Source organism: Lycium ferocissimum, chromosome 12 (genome assembly GCF_029784015.1).
Source record: "Lycium ferocissimum isolate CSIRO_LF1 chromosome 12, AGI_CSIRO_Lferr_CH_V1, whole genome shotgun sequence".
NCBI classification, from domain to species: Eukaryota; Viridiplantae; Streptophyta; class Magnoliopsida; order Solanales; family Solanaceae; genus Lycium; species Lycium ferocissimum.
Genome location: NC_081353.1, coordinates 55921242 through 55940375, shown reverse-complemented (window position 1 = coordinate 55940375; position 19134 = coordinate 55921242). Strand labels below are relative to the sequence as shown.

At 39.3% G+C, this 19134-nt stretch overlaps 1 pseudogene; it reads right to left on the bottom strand.

Moving 5' to 3' along the window:
* Positions 1-2816: 2816 nt before the first annotated feature.
* Positions 2817-3229, bottom strand: LOC132039993 (large ribosomal subunit protein eL34-like; annotated as a pseudogene).
* Between the last annotated feature and the right edge of the window lie 15905 nt (positions 3230-19134).

The following is a 19134-nucleotide window of genomic DNA, read 5'->3' as shown; positions in this document are numbered from 1 at the left end:
CGTTAGGATACGTTTTGAATTTCTTCATAGTTTAATCGTAGTTCTTGACGTCTTAATATAGGTTGAGGTACTATTGGGCAGCGTATATGTGTTGTATTGCGAGTAAACCCTAAAGGTATGTAAAGCCTATCCTTTCTTTCTTTTGGCATGTCCTAGACGTAAGTATGAAATGATATGAGCTTTGGGGTAATTCTATTCATAAGTTCCGAGCATGTATTATGATTCTTTTTCACTTCTTGATATTAGAATTCTTAAAATAGTCGAGCTACTACCCTCGAGCTTTCTATATGATCGGATAGTAAATGATTCATGAAAGTTTCTATTCCGAAAACTCTATATTGTCTAATGACCATAACTTTCATAAGCTGCCTCGGATTGACTTGATACATGTCTATGATCCCTGAGACGTTATTTGACATAGTTCGTAGTGATATTCAAAGAGTACTGAGTGTGACTATTATCCTGATACTCGAGCGTTGATTAGTCTACTTATCTATTGAGTCTCAAAAGATGATTTATATGCATATGGTTACTCACTACTCTGCTCGTGCATACTGTTGCATCTTTCACTGAGTCCCGGGCCAGGACATGTTTTCGTGCACAGCTCCACTGCATTATTCACCGAGTCCCTCACTAGAGGGCCGGGACACGTTATATGTATATGTATATGATGATACGATGACATGATGATACGATGATACGGGGATGGGATGGCAAGATGGCATATGATGATTTTATTCACCGAGCCCTCACTGAGGGCCGGGACACATTATATGTATATGTATTTGATGATTTTATTTATCGAGTCCCTCGCTAGAGGGCCGGGACACGTTATATATGCATATGTACATGATGGTTATCCAACTATGTCACTAAGTCCCATAACGAGTTGGGTATGATATTGACACATATGATTTATGTTTCAAAGGTAAGCCTTGTGGTTTTCTGGTTATTGTACTAGTTTTCTACACTCCTTATTTCAGTATGATCCTGTTTACTATATTTCATGCTTTACATGCTCAGTACATATTCCGTACTGACCCCCTTTCTTCGGGGGGCTGCGTTTCATGCCCGCAGGTACAGATACTCGCTTCGGTGATCCGCCAGCTTAGGATTTCTATCCAGCTATCTTGGAGTGCTCCCTTGTCCCGGAGCCTAGACTTTTGGCATAGATCTTCTGATATATGTATATGTTTATCCAGGGGTACGGCGGGGCCCTGTCCCGTCATATGACACTGTTGTTACTCTTAGAGGTCTGTAGACATATGTGTGGGTTTGTATATAGTTGTTGTACAGTTGTGTATGTGTGACTTATGTTTTGGGACGTTCCCATTCGTAGTGGCAGCCTTGTCGGCTTGCGTATGTATGTACTTTGGGATGCTGTATGTAGTGGCAGCCTTGTCGGCTTGCGTATATATAGTTGGGGCGTTCCCATATGTTATGATAGGCTTGCCGGCTTATGTACAATGTTATCGGTTGGTAGTTGTGACTCCACAGGAGACAGGTTGTCTTGATATATATATACATATGCGACAGTTTTGAGACGACGTCTTGCCTTTTTATATAAGTTCCTTACTATACTAGTTATGGGCTGATTATAGCTAACAGGTGTGTATACGAGTGTCCAGCTCGGGCACTAGTCGCGGCCTACGGGGTTGGGTCGTGACACATATCCTTAAATCATCCTTTTGGAGGGCTTATGCACATATTTGGCTTAAGGCTCCTTCTTAAGACTTGCTCAACTTCCCATGCACTACTCATATCACTTTTCATATGTCCTTTATAAAATCTCGACATGTGGGTCCCACCTTAACTTACAGTTACGAGGGCTATTCATCAAGTAACGTGTTAACTGATTTACTCCATATGGTTTCCAATGTCATATATATATGCTTACACTCAGGTTATATAATCTTCATCTCTAATCCTTGTATAACTTTACTCTCCCTTGAGCTCATACTAAGCCGCCTACAGTCTTGGTAATGCGAAATTTCCCGGGGTGTAACACATATCACAACAAATACCCCTTAGGTTTCAGTACATAAAGTAATGGCAACAAGCCCACATAATCAGAAATCATACAAACCTAGATAATAATCCAACCAAACACTGTGTCCGAAGACCCAATCACGCTTTCTCCCATCAATTATATACAATATATATATTTCGCTAATCAAAGTCTAACTAAACTAAGCTGTAAACTACTTTGAATGCAGAACAGGAGCCACGAACTATTCCACACGAGCCTTCTGCTTTCGAAACATCTCAGAACAGTCAAAGCCTAGCAATATAATGCTAAGTAAGCAATAGACCTTTTAATACGTATAGGAACAATATTGGGGAAGAAGGTCCAATTACTTTTACCCTTTTCGAATGGTGAAACCATCATTAAATGGTAAATTTAACATAATCTCAATCCCAACAATCATAATTTTCCAATTTATAGGTTTCTAATCACCTCTAACCTTTCAAAACAGATTTTAGTCCAAAGTTCCTCTTTTTATTAGAGCCCTAAGTCTCAATACACAATTCCTAATACAATTAACCAATTTTCTATCCTCAAAGCTGATTACCCACCTTTTTTTACCGTAAAGTAAACTTGAGCTATCATGCATTAAAGTATCATTGAACTGGAAAGAGGAAACAAACTCCTCCAGTCATGAGGCAATAGTTTCAATAAGGAGTTCACAAAACCATACTAGAGCTTAAATTCTACTTGAAAACTAGTACTTTCATTTTAACATGTTCTTTTACTCGTCTTCATCGTAATCAAATCTAAGTTATCTGAAATCACAATAGAATTGACAGAGACTTTAGTCTATCTACTTTGAGGCTAGTTTTTCCTTTGGCTTCGGAATCTTCAACACCTTCTTCACAATTTTTTGTTCTTCAACCAAGAAGGCCCGGATAATTCTATCCCTTACGGCACTTCCAGACAGCACACCTCCATAAGCACGATTCATAGTCCTGCGATTTCTTGGCAATCTGGATCTCTTGTATTCAAAGAAGTCTCAAGAGTGGAATCCCTTGGATTCTCTTCCGAGTAACTAGACATTTAGGGCCGCTAGCCCTCTTCTTAGTGGTCTGGTAAATTAGCTTTCCACCGGGAGTTTTGATGACCCTGTGTTGATTGGATTTGGAGGCATAACGGTGCCTCTTTCGATATGTAAGTCTTTGAACCATCTTTTGGAGTAGCTACAATTCTCTCCAATGGAGATAAGAATAGACCAAACGAATTACCCAGCCTCCTAGATAAATAAACAACAATTAAACAACAACCAGTCAATTATTCTAGGGTTTAACAATTCTAGGGTTCTAGTCTTTTCATTCACTAATAAAGAACTTAACTAGCATAAGAACTTAAAGATAATAAGGGAATGAACAACGAAAAGGGTTAAGACTTACCCTCAAAGGATAACTTCACCCTAGCCTTAGAAAATCGCCTCACTTTCTTGGGAGCGGTTTTTGGTGTTATGTGGTGAATGACTTGGAATTTAGTAATATAAAATTGGGTTTCTATCTCCCATCGACCGCTGCAGCGGTCTGACCCACCGCTTCACCCTAACATTAGAAAATCGCCTCTCACTTTCTTGGGAGTTGTTTTTGGTGTTATGTGGTGAATGACTTGGAATTTAGTAATGTAAAATTGGGTTTCCGTCTCCCTTCGACCGCTACAGCGGTCTGACCCACCGCTGCGGTGGACCTCATTAACTCCCCCAACTCTGTGGTGGCGACCGTCGCCCCGCTGTGACGGACTCGCTGCAGCTGCCTCCCGCCCGCTGCAGTGGTCGCATCCGACTAGTAACCTCTGGTTTTTCACCACATTTTCACCCAAAATCCCAACATCAATTCGAGGCCCTACATGCATAAATCAAACATGCACACATAAGTAAAAACGCGCTATGGACTCACCTGTGGCTTAGAATTTCCGAACGAAGGTCTAATTTACTAAGTCACCCCCAACGAAAATAAAACCAATTTCAAAATAATGCACAACATACAATCAAAGGCCTCAGTTTTTAGAATTCTAACTCTTTAAGTTTTCATTAGACTTACACCTAGTCTCAGAAATGTCCCGGTAAGGGTAATATGGTCAAAATGCTACTAACGACCTAGCGGGTCGTTACATCAGATACAAATTAAATAATCACTCATCCTCGAATGAAGAAGGGGAATACAAAAGCAGACAGTAACCAAGGAACCTGTATTATAACTACCTAGAAGCCTCTACGGCAAGAAGCGCGCCAAAACACTGCCCGTTCACCTTACCAATCTAACTTCTTTAATTTAGCTCAAAGATCCAATTTCCCATATTTCCCATATTGGAATTTCTTTGACAACTGATCCTCGAATATAAGAACTGTTTATGCTGGAATTCTATGGTTCGATTCAACCATACCTTTGAACGCAACCAATTGGTCCCACAACATTTCTCAAAAATAACACGAACATTTAGATATAGACACAATCATAGCCCACTCGAAATCGATAAAACACTCTACTTTCGCTAACCTTACTTTCGCCTTCTAAAGCCGTTCTTCGCACCACGATATCCTAGAATCACATGAGCACACACCATAAGCCCGAAACCATGACTTACTCTTACCAGAAAAGAATCCCTACTTTTTTTGAGAACTCTATGCAATTCCATCAAAATTGATCTTGCTCAAGAAGTTCCAAGTCCGTTAATTCCATAACCTGGTGTTGAACCCATTTAACCAAAACTATAGCTCAGACCTTCTCAAACGCTTAGTCACTATACTAAAAGCATACCCACTGATTGCCTTGCTGAGTCTAGACCTGTAAGGAACCAAATGACTACTCTAAAGACTGCTCACGACCATAGTACCTCCTCAAATCATTAATAAGCCCCAACATAAACCATTAAAAGTGTCTGAATAACTGACCCTTGGAAGTAAATGCACATCTTCCCGAATACCACCAATAGTCACTGGAACTGACTTATCGAAACCAATCACAATCCGATCACCCATCTGGGGTGACTAATTCTAGTCCTTTAATATTCTGAAACTGCCCACTCGAGCTATCCAATTAGTAATACCCACAACATAACACACCACCACGAATACAGTCTCATCCCCAAAATACAACTCTAGTCTTCACGTTATAGGGATTCACGAAACCTCCGAAACTTTCATCCTTCCTTTAAATCACACTAACTCCTCCATGGAAGAGTGCTACGTAATTACCTAACTGGTTACCATACAAGCCATTTCCCATAAGCCTTAACATGTCGTTTACTCAAAATTTGCTTCTCGCTAGTCGCTGATCACGAAACCTCACGAAACTATGTCATACCACTTAGTCCATTTTTGTAGACTCCTTTCCTTGAGCGTACTCAACAACCACAACCCACCTGAAATGTGCAAGAAAACGACACCACAATCCATACTAACCCAAGTAATTCCGAAGATGTGCCTCATCCTTACCGATTCTCGATCAACTATACCTTTTCTTGACTTTTCAATTCTCAGTTCCAATCAAATCATAATCACCGTCACCGTCTAACCATTCTCGAACCCACTTGATAGAATATCGCAAAATCATAAGTCTTGCCAACTAACCGAGTTAATCCTAGAGATAGAAGCATGTCACACACTCTACACCCTAGAGTTCCCTTAACGCATTCAACTCTAAAATTGAATACTCTCTAAATCCAGCATATCACATACACCGTCCTATTAATGTCCCTACGTACCTCCACCAAGGTGCCTTTGCTCAAATTCCCTTAACCCAAATTCTGAATTATTCTCTACAACTCGAATTAATTCAAACCTCATCATTAATTTACCACTTCAATACCTTACTTGTCGAACCGGAACACCCTTAACCGTTCGCGCGATTATTCCTTTCATTCGATTAACTCAACTGAGTAGTAACACCAATGATAGTAAGAACTAGCCGAACTTACACAATAGGCATAAGGCTTTCAACCCTAACTCATTATTATATGCAACACCCGATAATTCCTTAGTACTAAAACTTTATACTTGACCAACACTAGATTCATTTTATTAATCAACTACTGGGTCACGGCGTAACCAAACATATCAACTCAAAGAATGAACCCTTATGTCTATTCTACCATGTATGCCTACAACATAATCCTCAAATCAACTAGCTATCGATTCCATGATATCCTTATCATTCCTCTAAACACGAAGAACCGATGAACATACCTTTTACTGAAGGACTAGGACCACAGCTGTCCAACATCTTAAGTCTCCACTCATCACAAGTAACATTGCTTACCAATCTAAAACCGTCAACCACCTTTCTGAAAGAACCCATAAACCATACCATATAGAAATGTCGAAACCCAAATTAACTTTTCAAAACCGGATATGCAATCCACTCTCGTACAACTTACAACCTTAACCTGACGAGCACGTCAGATTCCAATTGTTCCCTTCTTAATGGAGGAGATTAATCTATCCAGATCCATCTTCTTACGCGTCTGTCCCATTAGCACTAAAAGTACTCATACCAAAATACCATAGAAAATCTTACCTCGTTACACTTACCCCAAAAGTCTCTTTTCAATGCCCTTATCCTCAATGTTTAAATCGCAGTCACTATCCCTTAGTTAAAACTAGCAATCCTTTCCGAGCTTACACTTGTTTCCATATATTGACATCTATACTCTGCCATTGCTGAACCATCTACTTGTCGTAGATACACTCGTGCCACACAAACCATCATAATACACTTGACGATGCTGAAATTTATTCCCAAAGCTAATCATATCTTTACAAATCATGCTCGTTAAGTCATAACTGCACTTCTGCGACTTTCAATCAACCCAACACTGAAAATATGGAGATCATGTGACCCTTTGTACCATCTCTCCCATTTCCATGAAAACCCACACAATGAACGCATCTCAACCACCATCCACCACAATTGAAACCTCAAGTCGTAGCTGGATACTGAACTCAGTCACACGTCCAAATCAAGAAGACACATCTAGTATCATACCCAGCCATGTCATAACAAAAATCGATCCCATAAGAGTTCAGGAAATGATTTTCCACCATTCGTGGGAAAATAAGACAAGAAAACGCAGATACCAATTGGAATCGACTAGATACCAATTGGACAAGTAGCACAAAAGAATGAAAGAATTGAAAGTTTTCTAAATGTCCTATAGCCTCTCGCAGATAGGTACAGATCTCATCGTACCAATCCGCAAGACTCTACTAGACATGCTCTTGTACTTGTAAGACAGGTAACCTAGGGCTTTGACATCAAGTTTCCACAACCCAATTCGTGAATCGTAATGGCACCTACACTGTCCCCCCAGGTAGGCGAACCATTCCCAAATCATTTTAATCATTTATAAGAACTATACGAAAATAGACAATAATTTAGCTAATAGATTCGAATCATATAGATAATAAATGCAGAAGTAATAACAACCTTAAAATCTGGTCTGGATTAGTACAAGAGTCACTATTTTGAGATACAAGTCTGATTTGAAGTACAAATCTGAAGTATAACAATATTGTCTCAAGAATACAAAATAGACAGTTATTTACAAAGGAAGAGTCTCTGGGTTGCGGATCTAGCGAAAGCTCACCCTGAAATCTTTATCAAATAGACTCGGATCACTCTCGACGACAGGAGCAGGAGCTGGTAACAAACTCTGCACTCAAAAGAAGAGTACAACAAGAGTAGCATCACTACAAACAACACGTACTGAGTAAGCATCATAGGCCGACTAAGATTAGTTCACGCATATAAGCATAAAATTAACAAGATAAATAGGTAAGCATATAATACCCAAACCAAGTCACAGAATATCCCATAACCGAATCACCACCTAAGATGAAGCTTCTGAACCACAAGTCTGTTTTATAACAATAATCTCAGTCGATAATCACAACCCAAGTTCTGACCAAGACAGAGTCACTACCCAGCAATCTAACCCAGTCCATAATCTGATCCATGCCACCATAATAATATGAACCGACCATACCAAATCAGAAATAAAGTGTCGTATGATGATGCATGTGAAAGTGCAAGAGGGGGGTGAATTGTAAATTTTTCATTCTGGTAGTCGACTAGGTTAGACCAGTAGTCGACTGCTCGCTCAGAAAACACAAAGCGTAAAATGCAGAAGGTAAATGACACCAGAAGTTTTATACTGGTTCAGATTCAATGTGAATCCTAGTCCAGTCCCCTTGGGTTGCAAGGGTGATCTCTGCAGCTCTTAGTTAAAGGTTTGATACAATCGAGGTTTGAATGAAGCTCCTACGTCTACACTCAATCGCTCTTAATCTTTTTGATACAAAGCCTCACAAACTATATTATAACTCTCCTTTCTTTTTTTTCCTTACACTATAAATCACTCAGACATACAATGCTTATGAAAAGTAAAGTAGAGTACTAGGAGAATGAGACTAAGCATGGAATATAGGTTTGTGAAGTAGCACCTCTTATAGCTGTTTGCAGAGAGATCAACCCAAGGGTTTTGATCCTTGGAAACAGAAATTATCGATTCTATTTCCAAGAATAAGGATGGAGCTGTTGCTGCTTTCTTTGTGCGTTGAGGCAGCATTGTCAATTAACAAGATTGTTACACTTCACGAGATCTGCCTTTTAACATTGGAGATGCCCTTTCCTTCGTTGGAACACTTGTGTACCGCTGGAAAATAATGCTGAAGGTATCGTTTCCTTTCTTGAATTATTTGGTACAGCTGGTTGTGAGCCGTTATTCCATTAGGGTTGAGAAGGCTCCACTTGAGTGAGCCCAGCTCGTTGGAGCTGTTTTGTGGGCTTCCATCTTGTTGGGGCTGATTTGTGGGCTTGTATTATTCCTTGTGCAATTCACTTATTATACCTACACAAGTAAAATTGTCATCATAAAAACTTGACACTAACAATCTCCCCCTTTTTGAGGATGACAATTTTAAGTAATACGTAGTCAACGTCCCTGTAGCGGATGCTCCCTCTGAATAGGTGAAGGCTCCCCCTGACTAGTCGACTAGTCTTTGTAGGCTCCCCCTGAATAGTTGACTGCATAGTTCTCCCCCTTTGGCATCACTCAAAAAAATAAAAGCAAGGAAACAGCAAGCACATGTAGAAAGCATGGATAAAATGCAAAACTAAACAGCACAAAGGGGTTAAAAAAACACAGCATCCAAACAGAAGTCCCAAAACATAGGGCCCAAAAAACATTGTTTAGACAGACCAAATAAGCACATTTATAAAAACTATTCTTGGTGGCGGAAGACTGGACGACGAAGGAAATAGGCTAATGTGTTGACAATGGCATCCTTCATTTCGGTCAACGGAGCAGTAAGACGCTCAGGCATGGCGCTAACACTTGGCAGAAGCTTAGCGGACAGTTTGACCGCTTCCTTGACAATAGCATCCAGTTTGACCCGCAGCTTAGAGACATCAGCACCAGTCTCCTTAGTCGTATCACGAATCTTCTCGATTTGAAACAAGGTGGATGCCATTAAGTCTTTGATGGACTCAATTTTGTCATCCATGGAGGAAAGTTTGGCGAGAAGCTCAGCATAGCATTCGGAAGACATAGCAGAAGGGTCTGATTTTTTCACCTTGGTGGAAGGACCAGGCTGAGATGCCTCATAGACGTCTTTGAGCACCCAAGAATCATTGCTCAAAACATACCCCATGCTACCAAACGCCCTAGAGTTGTAACACTGCTTCACCAGAGTAATGGGATAGTCGACTAAGTCAATTTTGTGGACTTCAAGTAAGCGAGAGATGAGCATACCATAAGGAAGACTGGAAGGATTTGAAGCACACTCAATCATGTAATTGATAATGACAGAGGACAAATTGATTTTCTTTTTGGAGAGAAGACAAAAGGCAAAGATAGCATCACGTTGGGAAATAGTGGAGTAGGACCCAGCACGTGGTACAACAGTAGTAGCGACCATATGGGCCATCACACGAGCTTCAAAAAAGATGTTGGATGGACCAATTTGAGCAGGAACAGAGGTGGAATTGGAAAGGGTTTTCTTGACATCATCGAAAGACACCTCAAGAGATTCAGGCCAGGAATTTTTGGGTAGTTCGGAAAAACCAGAACAGGTGCAACCAAGAATAGAGTCAAAGACAGAGAAATTTAGCACAATATGGGTGCCAAGAACCATGGTTTCGAGTTCATTGACCTTAGAGGACCGAAGATTAGCATAAAACATACGAACAAGGGTGTCATACACATGAGGGGGGTTTTGAAAAAAATTTCCCAACCTTGATAGACAAATAACGGTTTTACCTTACAACATAGAGAAAGCATATGGTCAAGATCAACAATCCTACCAGAGACGGTGGTTTTGTCTTCAAGAGACGAGAAGATTTCTTGATGGTGGTCATCCCAAAAAAATTTCCGAAGATCGAGGGGCTTATCAATAACGGTTTTGGGTTTCTTGGAGGAGGTGGAGCACATAGCGTCAGCAAAGGCACGCTTTTCAAGATTACAAATGGGAATAGAGTCGGAGGCGTCAGAGGAGGAGGAGTCACCGAAGGTTATGGAGTCATGAGGGGCAGGAGAGAGACTCTTACCGACGTCCTTGAGTCTGGAGCTTTGGCGTGTGGAGAGAAGAGGGGTTTTCGCAGTTTTAGCCATGGAAGAGACGAGAGTAGAGAGAAAGATGGAGAAGAAGATGAACAGGGGAAAGAAGATGAAAAGGGGTTTATGGGAAGACGGGTGAAAAGGAGGGTTTTATGGGGAAGGTAAAAAGGAAAGGTAATTATGGGAAAATGGGACGGTTATGGGAAGATGGGACGGCGAGAATTGGGATGGACATGCAATTTATGGCAAAGGATTTATTAGCCGAAAATTATGGCAGAAAAAAAATTAGACAGATTTATCAATAATCCCCAAGGATCTTCTTAGCATGCAGAAACGTTCTTCAAGTAGAGGCTTAGTAAAAATATCAGCAAGCTGGTTTTCAGTGTGCACAAAAGTGATTTCAAAATCTCCCTGAGCAACATGATTTCGGATAAAATTATGCTTAATATCTATATGCTTGGCCCTAGAATGATGCACAGGATTTTTGGACAGACAGATAGCACTCGAATTATCACAGAAAATTTTGATAGGTTTAAAAAATAAGTCATAATCACTTAGTTGATAAGACATCCAAATTAGCTGTGTGCAGCATTGACCAACGAATATATATTCACCTCGGTGGTAGAGAGAGAGAGACGGATCCACGTTTTTTGCTATTCCAGGGAAATAAGGGATTTTCTAGAAAATTCGGCAAGTACCCTTTGGTACTTTTTCTATCATCTTTATCACCTGCAAAGTCAAAGATCTGAAAAACCTTCAAGTGTAAAATCATTTGTGTTAGGATACCATAAACCATAATTAGTAGTGCCATGAAGGTATCTAATGATACGTTTAACAGCAGTAAGATGAGATTCCTTTGGAGCAGCTTGAAATCTAGTGCACCTGCACACACTAAACATAATATCTGGTCGACTGGCAGTTAGGTAGAGCAATGAGCCAATTATACCGCGATACTTAGTTTCATCAACAGTTTTCTGCCTATCCTTATCAAGAGTACAAGTAGGACTCATTGGAGTTCCCATAGCTTTTGAGTCCGACATTCCAAAATTTTGAACGAGTTCCTTGGCATACTTTGCTTGCGTATAAATATTCCAATCGTCGATTTGATGGATTTGTAGGCCCAAAAAGAATTTTAATTCTCCCATCATACTCACTTCGAACTCGCTTTGCATAAGATCAGAGAATTCTTTGCACATAGAGGGGTTAGAGCTTTCAAAAATAATATCATCAACATAAATTTGTATAATAAGATTGCCTAAAGAAGATCTTTTAATAAAAAGAGTTGTATCGATCTTGCCTCTGATAAAACCGTGACTTACCAAGAAGGAGCTCAAATGATCATACCATGCCCGTGGAGCTTGTTTAAGACCATATAAAGCCTTAGTTAATTTAAAAACGTGATAGGGAAATTTTGGATTTTCAAAACACAGTGGTTGTTTGACATATACTTCTTCTTCAATGAACCCATTTAGAAAAGCACTTTTGACATCCATTTGAAAGAGTTTGAATTTCTTAAAAGAGGCATATGCAAGCAAAATTCTAATGGATTCTAACCTGGCAACAGGAGCAAATGTTTCATCATAGTCAACTCCCTCCTGTTGTGAGTATCCTTGAGCAACGAGTCGGGCTTTGTTTCGAACTACTTGCCCGGCCTCATTTAACTTGTTCCTGTATACCCACTTTGTGCCCACGATTGATGCATCTTCAGGTTTGGGAACTAGACTCCATACCTTGTTCTTTTCAAACTGTTCAAGTTCCTCTTTCATAGCTTTTACCCAATATTCATCTTTTAAGGCGTCACCAATTTTCTTTGGTTCATATTGAGAGATAAGAGCCAGATTTACATTATTCTTACTTGATGCTCTAGTTTTCATTCCTTCACTGATGTCTCCAATAATAAATTTCTTTAAATAGTCAAGTTCGCTTCTCCATTCGTTTGGGATTGCTCCAATAGTAACATCAGTCGACTGAGGTGTTTCAGAAGTCGACTCAAGGATGCTTTTTCTTCAGTGGGTCCTGTAGCCACCGCAGTAGATATTTGACTGTCTTCTTCATCTGCAATTTTTCTTGTCTCGGCCATGTGATTAGTATCATCAAATACGACATGAATAGACTCTTCAATAGATAAAGTACGTTTATTATAAATTCTATAGGATCTACTAGTGGGTGAATAGCCAAGAAATATACCTTCATCACTGCGAGGATCAAACTTACCAAGGTTTTCCTTTCCATTATTGTGAACAAAACACTTACATCCAAAAGGATGAAAGTAACTAACATTCGGTTTCTTACCAGTCCAGAGCTCATATGGAGTTTTCTTGAGAATTGGTCTAATTAGACATCGGTTTAGAATGTGACACGTCCTTGTGCATGCTTCAGCCCAAAAGTGATGTGGTAAGTTTGTTTCTACGATCATTGTTCTTGCCATATCTGAAGGGTTGTTCTTCCGTTCAACCACACCATTTTGTTACGGAGATCGAGGTGAGGAGAAATTGTGTGTGTATCCTTGGTCATTGCGAGCATTCTTCAAAGCTTTGTTTTCAAATTCTCCTCCATGATCACTTCGAATGGAGGTGATGTAATATCCTTTCTCACGCTGAACTTTCTCACAAAAGAACTTAAAATTCTTTAGAGTATCATCTTTATGAGCAAGAAATATTACCCAGGTGAAGCGAGAAAAGTCATCTATTATAACAAATGCATACCTTTTTCCTCCAATGCTAGCGAAAGTAGGACCAACAAGATCCATATGAAGCAGCTGCAAAGGTTTAGATGTAGACACAATATCTTTAGAGTTGAAGGAGTTTCTAGTTTGTTTACCTTTTTGACACGAATCGCATATATGATCTTTGGTGTAATTGAGTTTTGGCAATCCTATTACAAGATCAAGTCTTGCCAGTTTCTCAATTAGGCGCATACTTGCATGACCAAGCTTCTTGTGCCACATCCACGGATCTTCACCCATTGAAGCCAGACATAAATGACCTATAGGATTTTTGACAGAGTCCAGAGTATACACATTTTTGTTTCTGCTTCCAGGAAGAATTTTTATCCCAGAGGAGTCCTCTATGACACAGCCTGTTTTACTAAACCTTACCTCAAGATCAGAATCACATAGCTGACTTACACTTAAGAGATTGTATTTAAGCCCCTTTACCAACCAAACATTAGAAATATCACAAGAGTTATCAAAAGTGATAGTACCAATACCGATTACGGTTCCAGTTGAGTCATCTCCAAAAGTTACTAATCCTCCATTAAAGTCAGTGACTGATTTGAATAGACTTTTGTGGCCTGTCATATGTCTTGAACACGCACTATCTAGATACCATTTCCCTTTCTTTTTCTTGTGGTGTTCTGCAAGTTGGATTTAATTTTTACTCTTGTTTAGGTACCCAAGGGTTCTTGGGTCCTTGATGGTTAGTTTCCACGCAATTAGTTTTCTTGGGTTTCCATACCCATCCAGGTTCATTTGAAAAACGAAATCTACAGTTATGATAATTATGGCTAAGTTTTCCACAACAGAAGCATGTTTGAAAGGACTTTCCTTCTTTTTTACACGGATTGATTGACCTATGTACTCCAGGCCTTTTTCAGTCGACTTAGAGGTTCTTGTTGACTTATCGCTTTAAAAACGTTACTTTGAGCTTGTTTTTCTTTTATGATTTCCAGTCATTGGCAAGACCCTTTTCCCAGTAGACTTATTTTCATCAGTTGACTGGTTTGACTTGGTATAACTGTGACTGGAAGAATTCAGTAAAGTATCTAGTTTGGATTGTAAATTGTAAACTTCATTTTGAAAAGAATATTTTTTTCTTTTTCGCAGATTTCTAATTTTGCCTCCCACTCCCCTCTCTCTCTCTTCAATTTCCTATATTCATCAAAGACATTATTTAGGTCTACAAGAGTTTGATCTAATAATTCTTGAGTTTCTTCACATTTGGAGCAGGGATGAGAACTTACCTTACTGCTTTCTCCGAGAGCCATGAAACACACATTTTCAATTTCTTCTGATTCTTCATCTGAAATTTCGTCTTCACTCCAACTACTGAAGGCTCTTTGTTTTTGATAACCTCTAGTTGGCTTCTTTCTTGTTTCAGGACATTCAGAAGCTATATGCCCATATTTTCCACACTCATAACACTTCCCATCATTCTTTGATTTTATTTTTGACAGCACGTTTCGGGACCTTCGGAGGCCTTTCCTTTTCTAAAGTTTAGACTTCCTTTTCTATTATTTCTTGATCATCTCATGGCTTCTATCACATGTCTGGAAATCATGACAACTTCTTCTTCTTTAAAGTCATCATCAGATTCTTCAACTTGAGCCTTGAAAGCAATCACTTTCTTCTTTTCATCTTTCTGATATCTTTGAATGTGATTTTTTTCGAATGCTATCAGATTTCCTCTTAACTCATCATAAGTGAATTTATCCAGATTTCCATCTTCCAAGACAATTGCTTTGGTTTCCCAAGTTTTTGGTAGACTTCTAACAAGCTTTCTTACTTGTTGAAAGTTGGTGTAAGTTACCCCAAGGGATTTTAGTTCTCCAATGATCTTGCTGAATCTTGTGAACATTGATTCAATGTTTTCATCGTCCTTCATCATGAAGGCGTCCTAATCGTGTCTTAGAGCATCAATTTTTGTTTCTCTTACCTTTGACGTTCCTTCATAGGTGACCTCAAGCTTATCCCACATTTCTTTGGCGGTATCACAATTTGAAATTTTTGCATACTCCTCTCCACTTACTGCACAGTAGAGCAAGGCTATTGCCCTGGCGTTTATTTGTCTCTTGTTGTTCTTTGGTAATGTCATGTGATTCCAGATCTATTGTTGAAGTATCCGTGTCTTCCTTGTTTTCAGTGCTGGTGTTTGGAATGGGTTTGGGCCCTTTCTTAATCACAATCCAGGCTTGATAATCTGTTGATTGCACAAATATTCTGAACCTCTCTTTCCAATGACAATAGTGTTCACCATTGAAGTATGGTGGTCTTGTTGTGGAGTGCCCATCTTGCAATATTGCTCCAGAAATTTGATATCCAGCCATTTGATCTTTTCTCACGTGCGGTTAAACCGAAAGTGAGACCTTGCTCGATATCAATTGAAAGTGCAAGAGGGGGGAATTGTAAATTTTCGTTCGGTAGTCGACTAGGTTAGACCGCAGTCGGCTCACCATCGAAAACACAAAGCGTAAAATGCAGTAAGGTAAATGACACCGTGTTTTATACTGGTTCAGATTCAATGTGAATCCTAGTCCAGTCCCCTTGGGTTGCAAAGGTGATCTCTGCAGCTCTTAGTTAAAGGTTTGATACAATCGAGGTTTGAACGAAGCTCCTACATCTACACTCAATCGCTCTTAATCTTTTTGATACAAAGCCTCACAAACTATATTATAACTCTCCTTTCTTTTTTCCTTACACTATAAATCACTCGTACATACAATGCTTATGAAAAGTAAAGTAGAGTACTAGAGAATGAGACTAAGCATGGAATATAGGTTTATGAAGTAGCCCTCTCTTATAGCTTTTACAGAGAGAGATCAACCCAAGGGTTTTGATCCTTGGAAACAGAAAATTATCGATTCTATTTCCAAGAATAAGGCCGGAGTCGTTGTCTTTTACTTATGCGTTGAGGCGCATTGCCAATCAACAAGATTGTTACACTTCACGAGATCCGCCTTTTAATGTTGGAGATGCCTTTTCCTTCGTTGGAACACTTGTGTCCGCATTTGGAAAATAATGCGAAGGTATCGTTTCCTTTCTTGAATTATTTGGTATTACCTGGTTGTGAGCCGTTATTCCATTAGGGTTAAGAAGGCTCCACTTGAGTGAGCCCAAACTTCGTTGGAGGCATTTTGTGGGCTTCCATCTTGTTGGGGCTGATTTGTGGGCTTGTATTATTCCTTGTGCAATTCACTTATTATACCTACACAAGTAAAATTGTCATCATAAAAACTTGATACTAACAGCATGATAATATGTAATGATGTGCAATGCAATACACAGGCCAAATACCTCAAACCTATACACACATACTAATAGTATTGTTTGCCAAATAGCCATGACCCACGGGGCACCCGCGAAGTCCATGTACCCCTCGCTCCGCGGATCACAAGTTCACAAATATGCCACATCCTCACCTCCTGTCAAATGTGCTTTATATACATATATCAGGATAGGCCACATTTTCACACACAACCCCCCCCCCCCCCCTTCTCCCCATCAAATGTGCCTTTATACATATATTGTATGCAAAATGAGTATTCAAGATATGGTTCAAGTCTAGAACCTCAAGATGAAACATCAACTCAAAGTAAGCCGGATCAATCAATGAAATCAAATGTCAATTAAAGTGCAAGTCATAATGCCATAACCATATCAGGACATAGAATAATCAGCTCAACCTTGTAATGAATCATACAAATCCTCACGATCAACATACGAGTCTATGACACCCTTTACTTCCACATATAGCAAGTACCCCTCACAACTAAGTCTTGTATCACCAAAGTGTTCCATTTTCATTCGTAGTTGCCATAAGTCTTTAATCAATCATTTCCCGACCATTTCCATCATGTATGAATGCAAGAATGAGAAATTAGTGCAATGAATGTAAATGAATATGCCATGAAGATCACAAACTCCATAAGTTGTATCAAATCTTACATAGTCTCGTCACCATCAGTAAATCATAATCAAGATCTCATTCGTTCCTTATCACAAGTACACATCCAATTCAAGTATAATCTCATTATCTAATCACAATATGAATCTCAATGTATTTCTAATTCAACAGTCCGTATGGAACATGATCAACCCATAATATCAAGGTCAAAATACGAGGCACCATGCCACAAGTCATAACAAGACTCAAATAAATCACACAGTAACAGTAAGGATATGCAACCATCTCAATCAACAAGAAGAGTATATATTGAATCTTTCCTTCTCATATCACAACAAATACCCCTCAATTTTCAGTACATAAAGTAATGGCGACAAGCCCACATAATCAGAAATCATACTAACCTAGATAATAATCCAACCAAACACCATGTTCAAAGACCTAATCATGCTTTCTCCCATCAATAATACACAATATATATGTTTCGCTAATCAAAGTCTAACTAAAGTAAGCCGTAAACCTACCTCGAATGCATAACAGGAGCCACGAACTACTCCACACGAGCCTTTTGCTTCCGAAGATTCTCAGAACTGTCAAAGTCTAGTAATATAATGCTAAGTAAGAAATAGACCTTTTAATAAATATAGGGACAATATTGGGGAAGAGGGCCCAATTACTTCTACCCTTATCGAATGGTGAAACCATCATTAAATGGTAAATTTATCATAATCTCAATCCCAACAATCATAATCTTCCAATTTATAGGTTTTTAATCACCTCTAACCTTTCAAAACAGATTTTAGTCCAAAGTTCCCTTTTTTATTAGAACTCTAAGTCTCAATACACAATTCCCAACACAATTAACTAATTTCTCATCCTATAGGGTGATTACCCACCCTCCTAGATGATTAAACAATAATAAAATAAACAACTCGTCAAATATTCTAGGGTTTAACAATTCTAGGGTTCTAGTCTTTCATTCACCATTAAAGAACTGTAACTAGAATAAGAACTTAAAGATGATAAGGGAATGAACAATGAAAAGGATTAAGACTTATCTGTCACGCCCCGAACCATGTCCTGAGCGAAACACGGCACTCGGTGCCTTACTGCATGTGACCGAGCGAACCACATGACTTGCTGAATCATCATGAGGCATAACATGAGCGGAATATAACGTGAATGCATAATGAGCCTTTATAAAACGTAGTAAGTCATAATACTTAATAAAAATACTTGTTTAAACATGAGTGCGGAAATATCATGAATGAGCCAAAACGGCTATACGACTCCGAATGTCTGACATAACATAACTGACTTGTCTAATCCATGAAACCTCTATCATGAGTCTGACTGGAAAACAAACTTACTGGGACAAGGCCCTCAGTATACCTTAGATGCATAACTAATCATAAAATAAAGAGTTGACTAAACCCCGAATGAGATGGGGCTCACCAATAAGCTGATACGAATGTCGTCCCATCGAGTAGACGTGTCGTCCCCGTATATCAATACCGCATCGTGAAACGGTGCCCTCAGTGCAATAAAAGGGGACGTCGACATATTGAATGTACTGGTATGTAAAGCAACTGAATGAAATAACATGGGACATAAAGTAACAAAGATAAGAATTGGACGTGAAACTGAAACCTGGTTATGAGCATGAATATGAATACATATATAATATAAAGCATGAGTAAAACATGGTAGGTAGGGAGAGCATTTCATAACCGACAATATAATATCACCACGTGCTGGTACGTGAGTTCGGTCCTCGCCGCAACCAGCAGAGCCCTCATACCTTGCCAGGGTATAAGATGGTATCGTGCCTGATGGATCCATTCAGTGTAAAATTAAGGTATCGTCTTATCTGGGAGGAGCGATTCTTGTCCTACGGTTGCTACGTAGTTTCGGTGCCATCCGAGCCTTCTCGGTAATTTG